Consider the following 15,945-nt stretch of genomic DNA (forward strand, 5'->3'; position numbering starts at 1 on the left):
AACACAGCTGGATAGTCATTTCCTCGTTATGTCGTCTCATAAAATTCTAGGCAGCTTTAATTGCTCCCACTCCTGAATGCTTAATGGGCAGGGTACATAGCAATATTCTTGCCTTCTTCACAGTGTAGAAAAATGTGTATTTATATGAATAACACTTGTATCAGTATATTCTCATGTTAACTTTCCTAGGTAACCAATTTCATGGAAATTATTAATTTGGCATATCCACCCCTCCTACTCAGTTATTCTAGAAATATTCAGAAATCTAGAATATATGACAATTTACATTACATAATATGAATATAATTATAAATACATGTATGACCATATAATTTAAATTCTACAAATACTACAAATTCAGTGTTATTTCTTTTCCTCTGGTATTCTGCTTGGGAATATCTAAAAAACAGACAACTGAGTTATATTAAGTTTAATTAATATTAGACAGCATTAGGTTGGCAAATCTCATTTCCTGTGCTGCCAAACTTCTGATTTCATGGGTATCTAAACTAGCTTCCAAATGGCTGAATATAAGAGTCGTTTCCATTTGGGATTCTTTGATAATGAGCACACCCTAATAATACAGTTACAACTCCTTAGGATTGTCTGCATACCCTCTGATTTTATACCACTGATGTTTTGGGAGTCAAAGAAGATCACCCTTGGCAGGACCTAATCCCTCTGCAGAAATGTTAACTCAATGAAATTTCATCCTTTTGTTCTTCAGATCATCTCCTAAATCATTCATAGCCTGTCAAACAATGCAAAAGCAAAAAAAAAAAAAAAAAAATGGAATTCTGTTTTAGTTTAAAGTTTTATTTTTAAACCTAAATGCTATGTTTCAACTGTGAGGCTTGACTGAGGAGGACTTAAAAGGATGGGTGGGCTTTGTGTACATACACAGTGAAGACAAAAACTTTTCTACCAATATCAATAAAAACCAGTTGATGATGAATTCAACTCCCTATAACTGAGGTTTAAAATAGAAAAAAAAAAACTGGGCAGAGGGTGTGAAGAATGTCTTCATATAAAATTCAGCCCAATCCACTGATGAGAAAAATTCTACCATAGCAAAGGGTAATCCTGGGTGTATTTTGCCTGAAAGAGGCATTAGAAATTCCCCAGTCGGTGGAGAGGGGATGATAGGATTGCCCGGGGCTGAGGCCATGAGGAGGAGAATAGAGGGGCACTGAGCGTTTATAGTTTGCTTGCTCGGTTGCTCAGTCATGCCCAGCTCTTTGCAGCCGCATGTACTGTAACCGGCCAGGCTCCTCTGTCTTTGGAATTTTCCAGGCAAGAATACTGGAGTGGCTTACCATTTCCTCTTCCAGGGGAAATAGAAATCCCAACCCAGGGATGGAAGCTGCATCTCTTGTGTCTCCTGCATTGGCAGTTGAATCCTTTACCACTATCGCCACCTGGAAAGCCCATATTATAGTTTGACAAACCTCCAAAGAGAATCTTTTTAACCTTTCATAATTTAACAATCACTGATCCAAACAATGCTTTATAGATCTGGCTAAAATTCAAACCATCTGGGGATCTTTTAGAAATCCTATTATCCAGGTCACTTACAAACCAAATTAGAATCTCTGGATTGGACCCCAGCATGAATGCTTTTAAGAATTATATATGAGAGGTTAGGAATCCATAGGCCCACAGGTAGGGGGAAGCTTGCTAACACTGGAACCAGGATAAGTCCCCAGCTCACATTTGAGTAACTACAAAGAGTTACTTCACTTCTCTCCAGACTCCTCCCCAACTAAGGATTACCGTGCCCTCCAGGGAAAATGTTATCTTTAAATTAGCAATTTTTCTTTAATCATAGTGCAAAACACATATAAAATTTACTATCTTCACTATTTTACAGGTACAGTTCAGTAGTTTTAGGTACATTCACAGTGCTCTAAAACTTTTTCATTTTGCAAAACTGAAGCTCTATACCCAATTCCCATTCCCTGATGTTTCCAGACCCTGACAACCACCATTTTACTTTCTGCTTCTGTGAGTTGAACTACTTTAGATTCCTTGTATAAGTAGAACATATAGCATTTATCTTTGGGAAACTGGCTTATTTCTTTTTTTTTTTTTTCATTTCCCATATTTTTCCTTATTTTTTTAATTTAAATTTATTTATTTCAATTGGAGGCTAATTACTTTACAATATTGTATTGGTTTTGCCATATATCAACATGAATCGGCCACGGTATATACGTGTTCCCAATCCTGAAACCCCATCCCACCTCCATCTTCATACTGTCCCTCTGGGTCATCCCAGTACACCAGTCCCAAGCATCCTGTATCCTGCATCGAATCTAGACTGGCGATTCATTTCTTATATGATATCATACATGTTTCAATGGCTTATTTCACTTAGCATAATGACCTCACGTTTCATCCATGTTGTAGCATGTAACAGGATTTCTATTTTTTTCCAAGCTGGATAATATTTAATTGCATTGAATATACCATGTTTTCTTTATCAGTTCATCTGTCCATGGATATTGGGTTGCATTTACCTCTTATACATGGTGAATAATGCTACAAAGAACTTGAGTACGCAAATAACTATTTGAGACCCTGTGTTGAATTCTCTTTTCTATACATCCAGAAATGGGGTCACTGGATCATATAGTATTTTAATTTTTGAGGAATCTCCATTCTGTTTTCCATAGTGGCTGTATCACTTTTCATTCCTTTCAACAGCACACAAGAGATTTCACAAACATGGAATACGTCATGAATTTGCATGTCATACTTACACAGGGGCATGCTAGTTGCCTCTGTATTGTTTCAGTTTTAACATACAGGCTGCTGAAGCAAACATCTGCAAAATTTTTGAGATAATATTCAGAGCTTATTAACAAACCCCATAGAGATGTCAGGCTGAGTCTCCCAGATTTATTTTAAAAAATGCATGGTTGAATAATTAATTTCATTTTAAAAGGAGTCAGATCAATGTCTTAGAAAGGTTACTAATGAGGGGCCCTCAAAGTGTAGCCAGGAACTTGCTAGAAATGCAGATTCTCAGCCCCAACCCCCAGAAACTTCCTGAATCAAAAAATTCTGCAAATTGGGTCCAGCAATCTGTATTTTAGGAACTTTGTAGAGGCTATTAATGCATACTAAAGTTGGAAATGCTCTCTACATTTTGAGTTTATGGATCTTAGAAAGAACATTCTAAGCAGTAATACTTTTCCTATTAATGCTTGAAATGCCAATACATTCATTCCTTTTTGTTTTGCTTTGCTTTCTGTTAGTTGTTTGGTTGCCTGGTTGGTGAAACAGCCTTGCTCTAAGCATCAGTGACTTCAGGATAAAAGCAGGCTTAGGCAGCATTTCACACTATAATTCGTAACTACGGTAACTTCTCAGTCATGATGTAAAATGACTAAGTCTGTAAAATGAGAAGACTAGGTCAAGGTTGGCAGATCTCTGCCTTACATGCCACTTTTCCAAAACCCAAGGCAGACATTGCTAATTGATCAAGAGACTCTATACCTCCCATTCAGAGTCTCAGAATCCTTCTTGACATAGCCCTATCAAAAATTAGTTATATCCTGAAATGAAATCCATTTGCTACCAGATAACCTTAATGAGATTATCTTGATGAGCCCCTTAATGAGGGTGAAAGAGGAAAGTGAAAAATCTGGCTTGAAACTCAGCATTAAAAAAAAACTAAGATCATGTCATCTGGTCTCATCACTTCATGGCAAATAGAAAAGGAAAAAGTGGAAGCAGTGACAGATTTTATTTTCTTGGAGTCCAAAATCACTGCAGACAGTGACTGCAGCCATGAAATTGAGATGCTTGCTCTTTGGAAGATGTCAGAGTTGGACCACAAACAAGGCTGAGAGCTGAAGAATTAATGCTTTCAAACTATGGTGCTGGAAAATATTCTTGAGAGTCCCTTGGACTGCAAGGAGATCAAATCAGTCAATCCTGAAACAAATTAACCTTGAATATTCACTGGAAGGACTGTTGCTGAAGCTTAAGCTCCAATTCTTTGGCCACCTGATGTGAAGAGCCAGCTCATTGGAAACGACCCTGATGCTGGGAAAGATTGAAGGCAGGAGGAGAAGGGGACGACAGAAGATGAGTTCGTTGGATGGCATCACCAACTTGAAGGACATGAATTTGAGCGAACTCCAGGAGATCGGGGATAGTAGAGGAGCCTGGTGCGCTGCAGTCCACGACTTGGTGACTGGACAACAGCAAATCATCATTGCCCTGTTTATCTCTGTCCTTAAGTAGTATGGGCTCCAAATACTATCAATTCTAGGCTGTCCTCCAGAACTGTTAATATTCTGTGAGCTTAGTTTTCTCATCTATAAGATGCCAGTGGTGTCATCTACCTCATGGGGTTCTTAGGAAGATAAATGAAATAATGCATTTGAATCAGCTGGATCAGCACTAGACACAAAGTTATTAAAAGCTCATTAAATCTTAGTTCTTTTTCTTTCTTTAGTTGCATCTTTTTTGATTAATTTATTTATTTTAATTGGAGGATAATTATATTACAATATTGTGATGGTTTTTGCTGTACATTGGAATGAATCAGCCACAGGCACATAGCTCTTCTTTACCTTTGTTTCTGGCTGCTCACTTTACCATTGGCTGGCAAGTATAGCTGGCCAAGCTCAGTGTTTCCCTGAGAAGTGTAAGTGCTCCTGGTGTTGGCTTGGCCATGATGAGAACTGACTGACTTCTTAGCCTTTGCCTCTGTTGCAGCATTATCGTCACCACTCTGCTTACCAAGTTTGCACATTGATTCAGATGAGTAGACTCTGGGTGAAAAGGGAGCATTCTTACTTATTTAAACTAATCTCACAAGAGCAAAATATAAGTAATAATCATCCCCAGCACAAAAACGGAGAAGGCAATGGCAACCTGGCCAGTACTCTTGCCTGGAAAATCTCATGGATAGAGGAGCCTGGTAGGCTGCAGTCCATGGGGTCGCAAAGGGTCAGACATGACTAAGCAACTCCACTTTCACTTTTCACTTTCATGAATTGGAGAAGGAAATGGCAACCCACTCCAGCATTCTTGCCTGGAGAATCCTAGGGACAGAGGAGCCTGGTAGGCTGCCGTCTACGGGGTCGCATAGAGTCGGACACGACTGAATCGACTTAGCAGCAGCAGCAGCCAGCACAAAAATAAACTCTGCACACATATAACCAATGTTCTAGTGCTGACTTAATATGATGTTAATAAGAATGTTTCCCTCTTGGATTAGATGCAAGGAAGTTAAGATTTATTAAGGACCATGCATGTGTGATCAATGCAAAGAAATAGAGGAAAAAACAGAATGGGAAAGACTAGAGATCTCGTCAAGAAAATTAGAAATACCAAGGGAACATTTCATGCAAAGATGAGCAAATAAAGGACAGAAATGGTATGGACCCAACAGAAGCAGAAGATATCAAGAAGAGGTGGCAAGAATACACATAAGAACTGTACAAAAAAGATCTTCATGACCCAGATAACTGTGATGGTGTGATTACTCACCTAGAGCCAGACATCCTGGAATGTGAAGTCAAGCGTGCCGTAGGAAGCATCACTACGAACAAAGCCAATAGAGGTGATGGAATTCCAGTTTAGCTAGTTCAAATCCTAAAAGATGATGCTGTGAAAGTACTGCACTCAATATGCCAGCAAATCTGGAAAACTTGGCAGTGGCCACAGGACTGGAAAAGTTCAGTTTTCATTCCAATGCCAAAGAAAGGCAATGCCAAAGAATGTTCAAACCACTGCACAATTGCACTCATCTCACACGCTAGTGAAGAAATGCTCAAAATTCTCTAAGCCAGGCTTCAAAAGTATGTGAATCATGAACTTCCAGATGTTCAAGCTGGATTTAGAAAAGGCAGAGGAACCAGAGATCAAATTGCCAACATCTGCTGGATCATGGAAAAAGCAAGAGAGTTCCAGAAAAACATCCGCTTCTGCTTTATTGATTATGCCAAAGCCTTTGACTGTGTGGATCACAAGAAACTGTGGAAAATCCTTAAAGAGGTGGGAATATCAGACCACCTGACCTGCCTCCTGAGATATCTGTATGCAGGTCAAGAAGCAGCAGTTAGAACTGGACATGGAACAACAGACTGGTTCTAAATCAAGAAAGGAGTAGTACATCAGGGCTGTATACTGTCACCCTGCTTATTTAACTAATATGCAGAGTACATCATGCAAAATGCCAGGCTGGATGAAGCACAAGCTGGAATCAAGATTGCTGGGAGAAATATCAGTAATCTCAGATACACAGATGACACCACGCTTATGGCAGAAAGTGAAGAAGAACTAAAAAGCCTCTTGACGAAAGTGAAAGAGGAGAGTGAAAAAGTTGGCTTAAGGCTCAACATTCAGAAATTAAGACTCAACATTATGGCATCTGGTCCCGTCACTTCATGGCAAATAGATGGGGAAACAGTAACAGACTTTATTTTGGGGGCTCCAAAATCACTGCAGATGGTGACTGCAGCCATCAAATTAAAAGATGCTTGCTCCTTGGAAGAAAAGCTATGACCAGCATAGACAGAATTTAAAAAGAAGAGACATTACTTTACTAACAAAGGTCTGTCTAGTCAAGGCTATGGTTTTTCCAGTAGTCATGTATGGATGTTAGAGCTGGACTATAAAGAAAGCTAAGTGCTGAAGAACTGATGCTTTTGAACAATGGTGTTGGAGAAGACTCTTGAGAGTCCCTTGGACTGCAAGAAGATCCAACCAGTACATCCTAACGGAAATCAGTCCTGAATATTCATTGGAAGGACTGATGCTGAAGCTGAAACGCCAATACTTTGGCCACCTGATGCAAGGAACCGACTCATTGGAAAAGACCCTGATGCTGGGAAAGACTGAAGGCAGGAGGAGACAGGGACAACTGAGGATGAAATGGTTGGATGGCATCACCAACATAATGGACATGAGTTTGAGTAGGCACCAAGAGTTAGTGATGGACAGGGAGGCCTGGCAAGCTGCAGTCCATGGGGTCTCAAAGTGTCAGACACCACTGAGTGACTGAACTGAACTGATGCATGTGCAAAAGCTTTGTTAGCCAATTTGCTGTATCTGATTATATCTGATTTATTCTGCTCAAAAACACTGTGTGATATATATAACTACGCTGTTTCCAATTTACAGATAAGAAAACTGAAGTTCAGGCAAGAAACATAACTAATCATAAGCTTGAAAGAGGAGTCAGCTACCTTATTTGGAGGGACCAGTTAAAAGTGAAGGTGCAAGGCCACTTTTGTCAAGTTTATTAAGAATCCAAGACAAATACTGTAGAACATTAAGCGAAGCCCAGGACCTGAGTGTGAGTTGTGAGCTACTGCAAGGGTAGTATGCCCATGAAGCCACCCCTGCTTTTGTCAGAACTCATTCCAAAACCTATATCACCTTTCTATTTCATCATATAGGAGGGCCAAGTGACTTTATGGAATCTGAAAGTTAGAATAGAAAACAATGCTTCTGGGTGCAGTATGGAAAGTATTTCTTAAAGCAGTCACAAGCAAGCCTCTGTGGCTGTGTACATATAAACCAAAGCATAAAATCTTGGGACTCAAGCCAATGTCAGAGATCCCTTTTCAGTAGGTGTAACCTAGTGGATAAAAATAAATGATAAAATCCATTGTTTCACTTTCTTTTCCTCCACTTTATAATAATTCCAAGATGCCCAGCATGGTTACCTTAGACCAAATGGGATCTTGGATGAATGGATTCATCCAGCAATTCATTAAGAGATGATGAAAAGGAGGGAGAACCTTGAAAGTAGGAACCTTGTAGACCCCACATAGAGAAGCTATAACAATGTTACAGTTAAAAGCCCAGAGGGTGCTAAAGTCAAGAGCTTAGAAGAGAAGAAATTACAATAGGTATAATGACCCAAGGGAAGTAATGAGAGTGGAAATTCAAGGCAGATGCAGGGCAAATGGACATGAGTTCATGGGAGAACTTTCCCCGCATTCTACCTCTGTGAGACCTGCAGGGAACCAGACAAGAAGAAAAGAAAGACAGTACCCCGGGCTTTGCAGCTCTGCAGGTCATGGTTGGGGCCCAAGTTGTCATTCTGAATTTCATCCTCCCAGGACTTTAGTGCAACAATTATTTATGAAGCCACAATTATCTTCTGATGCATCCCTTAAAAATCTAGGCGCTTCTGCCCCTGTGATTCTGAGAATGGTAGAAATTGACTGAATCATCAGCACTCGCCCCAGTTCACAGGTGTCTCTGTCACCCTCTTCACCATATCATTCCACATTTTGTTCTGCTTCGTGCCTCGGGGGTGAGCTGTAACTGACAGAAGAATCTAAATTGCCCTCTTATCAAACATAAGTTTAAAGTAGGTCTGCGTGACTTCGTTGGGTTAGGGCAAGGGTGAATAAATGTCTGATTTTATCAGGTGCAAATTTGCAGAAGTGATGAGAGTCAAAAAATTCTTATTATTCAACAAGGGATCTTGCTGAGACATTCAAAACACATCAGGTTTTAACACCTTTTAAAAATCACTTTTCTTCAAGTCTGCACACTGCCTGGTCTTACTGTATCAGACAGACTGAAGCTAGCATCTCAGTTTTACCACTAGCTTGTGACCTTGGTCTAATTACTCATCTTTTTTGGATCTCAAATTTCTCAATGAAGATAATAATAACTACCATTCAAACCTGGTGTAAAAATTAAATGCAAAGTACAAGTGCAAGTGTTTAATAGAGTCTATGTTCTAGCATAGTTTATCAAGTAATATTTGCTTAATGATAAATGATTGAATGAATGGCCAATCAATACATAGAAAAATTGTGGAAAAAAATTTTCCCCTTTTCTTGCACATCCTCATTCCAGCCTCAACTGAGACATAAACATGAAACAAAAATATTGTATTTATTTTACATAGAAATTTACAGTTTATAAAATGAGAATTATTTAATCTTTGTAAAAGTTCTTGAGTGACAGTTTAAGAAGGGTTGTCACTTCCATTTTACAGAAAAAGAAAGGAAGGTTAAGGACAGTAATTTTAATTTAATTAACAAATCCATATAGTTAAAAGAAGAAAAGAAGGAAGTAAGGAAGGGAGAAGGGGCTCAAGGACAGGTTCCTCTAAATTTAAATTTTTTCCATTTTAGAAAACCACCATCCCATATACCCATGAACACTGAAGCAACCCATCTGTAATCACTGGACCAAGTGTTAACATAATCAAAATAGACATTTCCTTCCTGGCTAAACCTGATTAATGGTTTAATCTGTCTATGGTATCATTTCTGGAAAACACAAAGGAGATTTTTCATATAAGGCTGTCAGAAAAGATCCAGGCTCAGAAGAAGCAATCTTTTAATTACCTTCGGTTGTGCTGTCTCCAAGATGGCTGCTAGTGGAGCAGAGATTAGGACACATAGTCATTTCAAATGTGTCATTCCCAGTGTTCTCACCTGCCAGTCAGAAGCTAGAACAATTTCAGATGAAGCCATGGACAGTTTTATGATAAAGGAGAGCTTTGAGATTAGACAACAAAGAGGGGGACTAACTCAGAAACTCCAAGGCACTTGGTTCCCTAAATAGAATGATGTCCTGAAATCCAATAGAAAAATAAAGAGGTGGAGGGATGTATTAATGTTTATTAACTGTCTGTTACATGTTAGGGTAAACACTGAAGTGAAACCTCTAAATACACTATCCCATTTAATCTCCCCATATATCTGAAAAGTAGACATTTTTATCACCACTGTATAAATAAGAATCTGTAGCTCATAGAATTTAGGTAGCATGTCCAAAATTAGTGGCCAAGCTTCAACTTAAGCCCTGACTTGTCTGAATCTAAAACCCTTGTTTTATCATCTGACTAGGAGTTCTCAACTAGCAGTCCACAGATCAGAGCAGGGCTGACAAGAAAGGAAAAATACAGATATTCATGTTCAATTCTAGAACAATATTCTGACTCAGTACATCTGTGATGTACTGCCTAATTCTCTGTCCTTAGCAAATGTTTTGGGTAATTACAAGGGACGGCTAGGTTTTGAAAAGTGCATACCATGTTGTCTCCTCAGGAGACAAATATGTTTCTTAGATCAATGGTACTCAGCACACTCAGCACTTAGCTAGTATCAGGAGTATAAATTGCTCCTTGACACCCAAGGTGCATGAATGATCCTATGTCTCTATATTTGCAAATCAAATTGTGTCCTTTCAACGTATCACTATGCCATTGGGAGTAGGTTTCACTAGCTCAAGAAAAACCAAGAAAACCGGAAGTGCAATCATCCTTCCTGATCTCAGAAGAGCTCCTCTCATCTTTTCCTAAGCTATCAAGCAAAGTAGCCCTCACTCTCAACTCTAGGGCCACTGTCCACTTGTCTTTCTCTACATTTTTTTTTTCTTTAGCAAGGAAATTTAATGGTTAACTAGGATGCATAAAATATTTCAGGCCCCAGAGTCAACAGATAGCATTTTTCTCTTATGGGAGTAAGATTAGTCTGAAAATACATGAAAATGAGGCTTCTGTCCCCAAGGATGAAGAGCTACATCTTCAAAGTGATGGGAAACAAAACAGAAGTTTGAGTCTTTACTCTTGCTTGGAGAATTCCATGGATGGAGGAGCCTGGGGGCTACAGTCCACGGGATCGCAAAGAGTCGGGCACGATTGTGCAACTAACTTTACTTTTATTCTGCTACCTTTAATTATCATTAACCCACCTTGCCAAGCTGTTTACAGACTTCAGCGCAAAATAAGATGACATTGAAATCAATGTGTATGCTTGATCATAACAGATGCCTGACACTGAGTGAGAAAAATAAAAACAAAACAAACTATGGCCCCTTCCCCACAGAGACTTGATCATTCTATTGTGAAATGGAGTAAAAAATAGAGCGACCCTGAACTTTTACACATTGGACTCCTTCCTTTGTTCAATTATGACTGTATTGGGGCATTCTGAGTTGAGGTTTTACATGCCCTACCACCCAAAATTGAAACATTGATATTATGGTTATTCTCTCTATACTACAAAATAAGGTATAGCAATATACTTTGCAAACTGTAATTTATTATACTGATGTACCAGAAATCTTAAAAATTCGTAAAAGTAAGGAAAAAAGTAGACAGTTTTATCACTGCAGTAAGTATGCAGTGATAAAAGAAGTCACCTCACTTCTGGCTTCATCTTATCTTTTCTACCATAATTTCTTCTTTGCTCCACTGCCATCCTCTTGGGCTTTTCTTTATTCACAGGTGACATTGTTTTTATATATATATTTTTTTAAAAAAAACCTAAGTATTGACTTAAAACAATAAAACAGCCAGTTATTTTATCATCAAAATGAGTTTATTTGTGTACCACAAAATTGCAATTCAGGACACACAGTCTATGGCAAACCACAGGCAAGTCGGGAATACAAAGGAGAGGGCAGTTCTGTTATAGAGAAGAAGGGAGAGTTGGAAGGGGCTGCTATGACAGAGTCTGTTCGAGAAAACAGGGAATTTGCAGTGAGGTGGCTTTTCATTGGCTGAGTATTACAGTGTCTCCTTAGCTAGCTTGTTGCCAGGCAAGAAGAAATTCTTCCTTCCTCCTGCTGGGTAGTAAAGTAGTAACCTTCTGGAATGTTTCTTTTTCAAGTTATACAGATTTCATGAATTGGCATAAAGTTCATTAAGCATTCCACCCCCAAACCCTAGCAGAAATAGTTATAACAATAAAATCTCTAATGCTGGCTCTCACACACTGCGCTCCTAACAGGCACCCTCCACTTTGCCTGTGTTATCTCATTCAACCCTCACAATAATGCTATGAAGTCAAAATAGCACACATGCTCTCGAGATTGAACAAAAGTGTACTTCCAAGAGGCTAGACAATTTGCCAAAATCACACAGGTGAACTGGAACCCGGGCATATTGATGCAGAAAATCATAGCATCTTTTTCACTCTGCAGCTACAGACATCTATAATTTTATCTGTTTTTCAAATACTCTATGGTACTTATCATGTGCTTGTCACAATTCAAAACACTTTACAAATATCAATTGATTTAATAGTCATAACCTCTTAGGTAGGCATTATTAATATCCCCATTTTAAAAATAAAAGAGCTGATTTCATTTTCAGAGCCTCTGACTCATTTTCTAAAAACAATTTCTAAGAGTCCCTGACAGCTCTAGCAGCTACTGATTCAATAACAGACAAGATACCTCCAAGGTCAGACTCACCAGCCCCATGTTTGAGACAAGGCCATCTTGAAGATGGGGCAAAATCTTTTGAAGTGACGTCTATAAAATTCTGTCTGAAACAATAAAGCAAAAACAAATCAAATTTATTTTTTCTTGGAAAAATTATGACAATGAGATGACATTAGCTGACAGTTGTGCAGGTTTCTATTTTAATATGTATTCATTTGAAAGGGTGCTTGAAAATATAATTAAGTGAGAGGATCTAGGAAGCTTCTGTCAAAAGTACTCAGTCCAGTTTTCACTTAACAAATAAATGGAAAAGAAAAAAGGAGGGAAGGAGTGAGGGAAAGAGAAAGAAAAAGAGAGAGAAAGAAGGGAAGGAAGAAAGGAAGAGAGGGAGGGAAGGAGGAACAAAAAAATAGAAAAAATAAAGAAAGGAGTAAAACAATATCCTTCCCAGAAGCTAAAAATACATGAAACAAACAAAGTAGCAAGAAGTGTAATATCATAGACTTAATGTCAGCTAAGATCAAGTCTTTCTTCCATCCCTCAAGAACTCAATGACCGCTGACAAGTTACTTAACCTCTTCAAGTACCAGTTTCTTTACTTGAAAAATCAGAACAGTATCTTTTTGTGTAATTAAATGAAACAATGTATGTGAAGAGTCTAATACTATGAGAATTGACTGTACCTACTCTAACATGTAAGGTTTGAGGACATAAAAAAAAAATGCAAATGGAAAACCTTACTTTGAACTATCACCACAGAAGTAGTATTTTGGGTGCCTGTTCTTAAAACTAGGTGGAATCAGATGATCTCTAGAATCATTACTGCACTGAGGGAAATACTGACAACTCCCAGCTAACCTACTCTAACCATTTCATATTTCTTAAAACAACGAGCAGAGTAAAAGGTAGTCAAAACAGGTAAATCCTAGGTATTTTAAGCATTGTCAATACATTAAAAAATAATAAGTAAGTCTTGAGAGTTTCTTTGGTAACATTGTCCTCCAAATAAAATATCAACATCACAGTCAATAAATTACATTCTTTTTTCCATTTATAAGGCATGGCCTGTCTCCTAAATCCCACAGACTTCCACAGAGAGGAAATCTATAATTAGCCTATTTATTCAAAAACAGTCTTCTCACTTACCTCCTTCAGTCAACATTTCTTTTTTATCAAACAGACTTCACTACTTAAGATTCTGCCTTCAAATTCCAGCTCTTTTAGTTACTAACTTTGGGCACATTAAATAATCTTTCTTGGCTTCCGTGTTCTCATTTAAAACATGGAGACTTGTCTTTATGGGGAACTGAATGTCAAAATGCCCATCAAATTGTCTCCACACACATTCATTACTCAATATGTGAAAGCTACTGACTTGTTTATTCATGCTATTATTTATTGTTATCTCTGAGTTGTGTTCCTCATTAATGCTCTCAAACAACTTCATTCTGAACTCATAATGTCTCCATGCCCAAAATACTGTATCTAAAATCCTGCCCTTCTGAGATAGTTTATGATAACTAATCTAGATGACTTCTGATCAGGTCCTTCAACTAGAGCTACTGAGGAAACTGTTCAGTCAGATTTCGATATCCACAAGTTCTGCATCTGCAGATTCAACCAACCATAGATATTAAACATAGTGCATGATCTGTGGTTGGCTGAATCTGCAGAACCCATGAAATAGATGGTGGACTAAGGAACTTAAACATCAGGGGATTTGGTATGAAGGCAGGGGTGGGGCATGGGGATTAGGGTGTCCCAGAACCTGTCCCAGGCAGAGGATACTGAGGGGTGACAGTACTTGGAAATTTGTTCAGAAGAAAAGATCCTGTCTTGAATTTAAGCAAGGTTGTTCCTCAGTCACTAAGTCATGTCTGACTCTCTGCATTGCAGCCCACCAGGCTTCCCTGTCTTTTACTACCTCCTGGAGCTTGCTCAAACTCATGTCCATCAAGTCAGTGGTGCCACCCAATCATCTCATCTTCTGTCATCCCCCTTCTCCTCCTGCCTTCAGTCTTTCCCAGCATCAGGGTCTTTTCCAATGAGAAAAGACCTTTGGCTCTTCACATCAGATGGCCAAAGTGTTGGAGCTTCAGCTTCAGCATCAATCCTTCCAATGAATACTCAAGGTTGATTTCCTTTAGGATTGACTGGTTTGATCTCCTTGCCGTCCAAGGGATTCTTGAGAGTCTTCTTCAGCACCACAGTTCGAAAGCATAAATTCTTCAGCTTTCAGCCTTCTTCATGATCCAACTCTCACATCCATACATGACTACTAGAATAACCATAGCTTTGACTCTACGGACCTTTGTCAGCAAAGTGATGTCTTTGCTTTTTAATATGTTGTCTAGGTTTATCATAGCTTTTCTTCCAAGGAGCAAGCATCTTTTAATTTCATGGCTGCAGTCACTGTCCTTAGTGATGATAGAGCCCAAGAAAATAAAATCTGTCACTTTCTCCTCATCTATTTGCCATAAAGTGATGGGACCAGGATACCATGATCTTAGTTTTTTGAATGCTGAGTTTTAAGCCAGCCTTTTCACTCTCCTCTTCACCTTCATCAAGAGGCTCTTTAATTCCTCTTCACTTCTGCCATTAGGGTAGTATTATCTGCATATCTGAGGTTGTTGATATTTCTCCCAGAAATCTTGGTTCCAGCTTGTGATTCATCCAGCCTAGCATTTCACATGATGTACTCTGCATAAAAGTTAAATAAGCAGTGTGACAATATACAGCCTTGATGTACTCCTGTCCCAATTTTGAACCAGTCTATTATTTCATGTCCAGTTCTAACTGTTGCTTCTTGACCTGCATACAAACAAGAATAGAAGCTAGAAATAAATGTACTCTCACTAACCTTGAAAAGGGAGACATGACTGTTCAACTCATTGGTTAGTAATCAGGTAGAAAGTGCCAGTGACTAAGATGACTGATTTGCAGATTACTGGATTCCTCAGGTTAACTAGGAAGAAGGATAGCTACAAGAAGAACTAAGAAAACTAAGACATTAAACAGCACAGAAATGAATACTAAGGTCACTCACAGTGTCAAGAATAACATAAATGACATGAACACGACATGAGCATTCTGGATTTTGAAGAATTTATAATTCTGTTCATGCATTCTAATGGCATCCTTGAGATAGTTAAAATGTCTCTGAAACTAGTGAGTGAGGTGTCAAAGCAGATAACTCAATAAAGATGTCAGCTTTCTGTGTAACAGCTGTCAAAACAGACTAAGATTTAAGACTAGCAATGATTTTCTTTTTCCCTGGCCAATTGATGAAATGACTGTAACTTCTCACTAGTATATACTTGATAAAGTGTAGGCTTTGGAAAACAGGGAGGGGCAGGGCTGGGCTGTTTGAAGGGCAGTATCCCAATAAATTCTTCCCTAAACTACTGCAAAAACCTGGGTTTTAACCTCTTCTTCTTATGACAGAAACAACTTCCAAAAATGCTAAAGTAATTCATGTTCTTCCCCCCATTAGGACTCTTCAGAAAGGTCACCTTTTATGGGATGGATGATCTTTTGTGACCTATCTTTCAATCATTAGATGTGCAGGTTTTCATGAACCTTGCAGACAAGGTTAATTGTCCCTGTCTTGTCCTTTCATCCATATCTGCCCTGTGTGTTTCTCCAGGATATTCTTAAAATTTTTGTGTCCTCGTTCAAGGTACCATTAGGCTCACTCCTACACGTTAAACCATGTATGATGATGAAGCATTTCAGAGCATAGGCAGTGAAATCAGATCACGTGAATATGAATACCAGTCT

The 15,945-nt window shown here is 38.7% G+C and overlaps 1 non-coding gene across 1 annotated transcript; it reads right to left on the reverse strand.

Annotated features, from left to right (window-relative positions):
• Positions 1–2,721: 2,721 nt before the first annotated feature.
• Positions 2,722–2,825, reverse strand: LOC128059700 (U6 spliceosomal RNA). Its single transcript, XR_008200627.1, has one exon. It is a non-coding gene; the product is annotated as a U6 spliceosomal RNA (small nuclear RNA).
• Between the last annotated feature and the right edge of the window lie 13,120 nt (positions 2,826–15,945).

The sequence above is a fragment of the Budorcas taxicolor genome, chromosome 14 (genome assembly GCF_023091745.1).
Source record: "Budorcas taxicolor isolate Tak-1 chromosome 14, Takin1.1, whole genome shotgun sequence".
In the NCBI taxonomy this organism is placed as follows: domain Eukaryota; kingdom Metazoa; phylum Chordata; class Mammalia; order Artiodactyla; family Bovidae; genus Budorcas; species Budorcas taxicolor.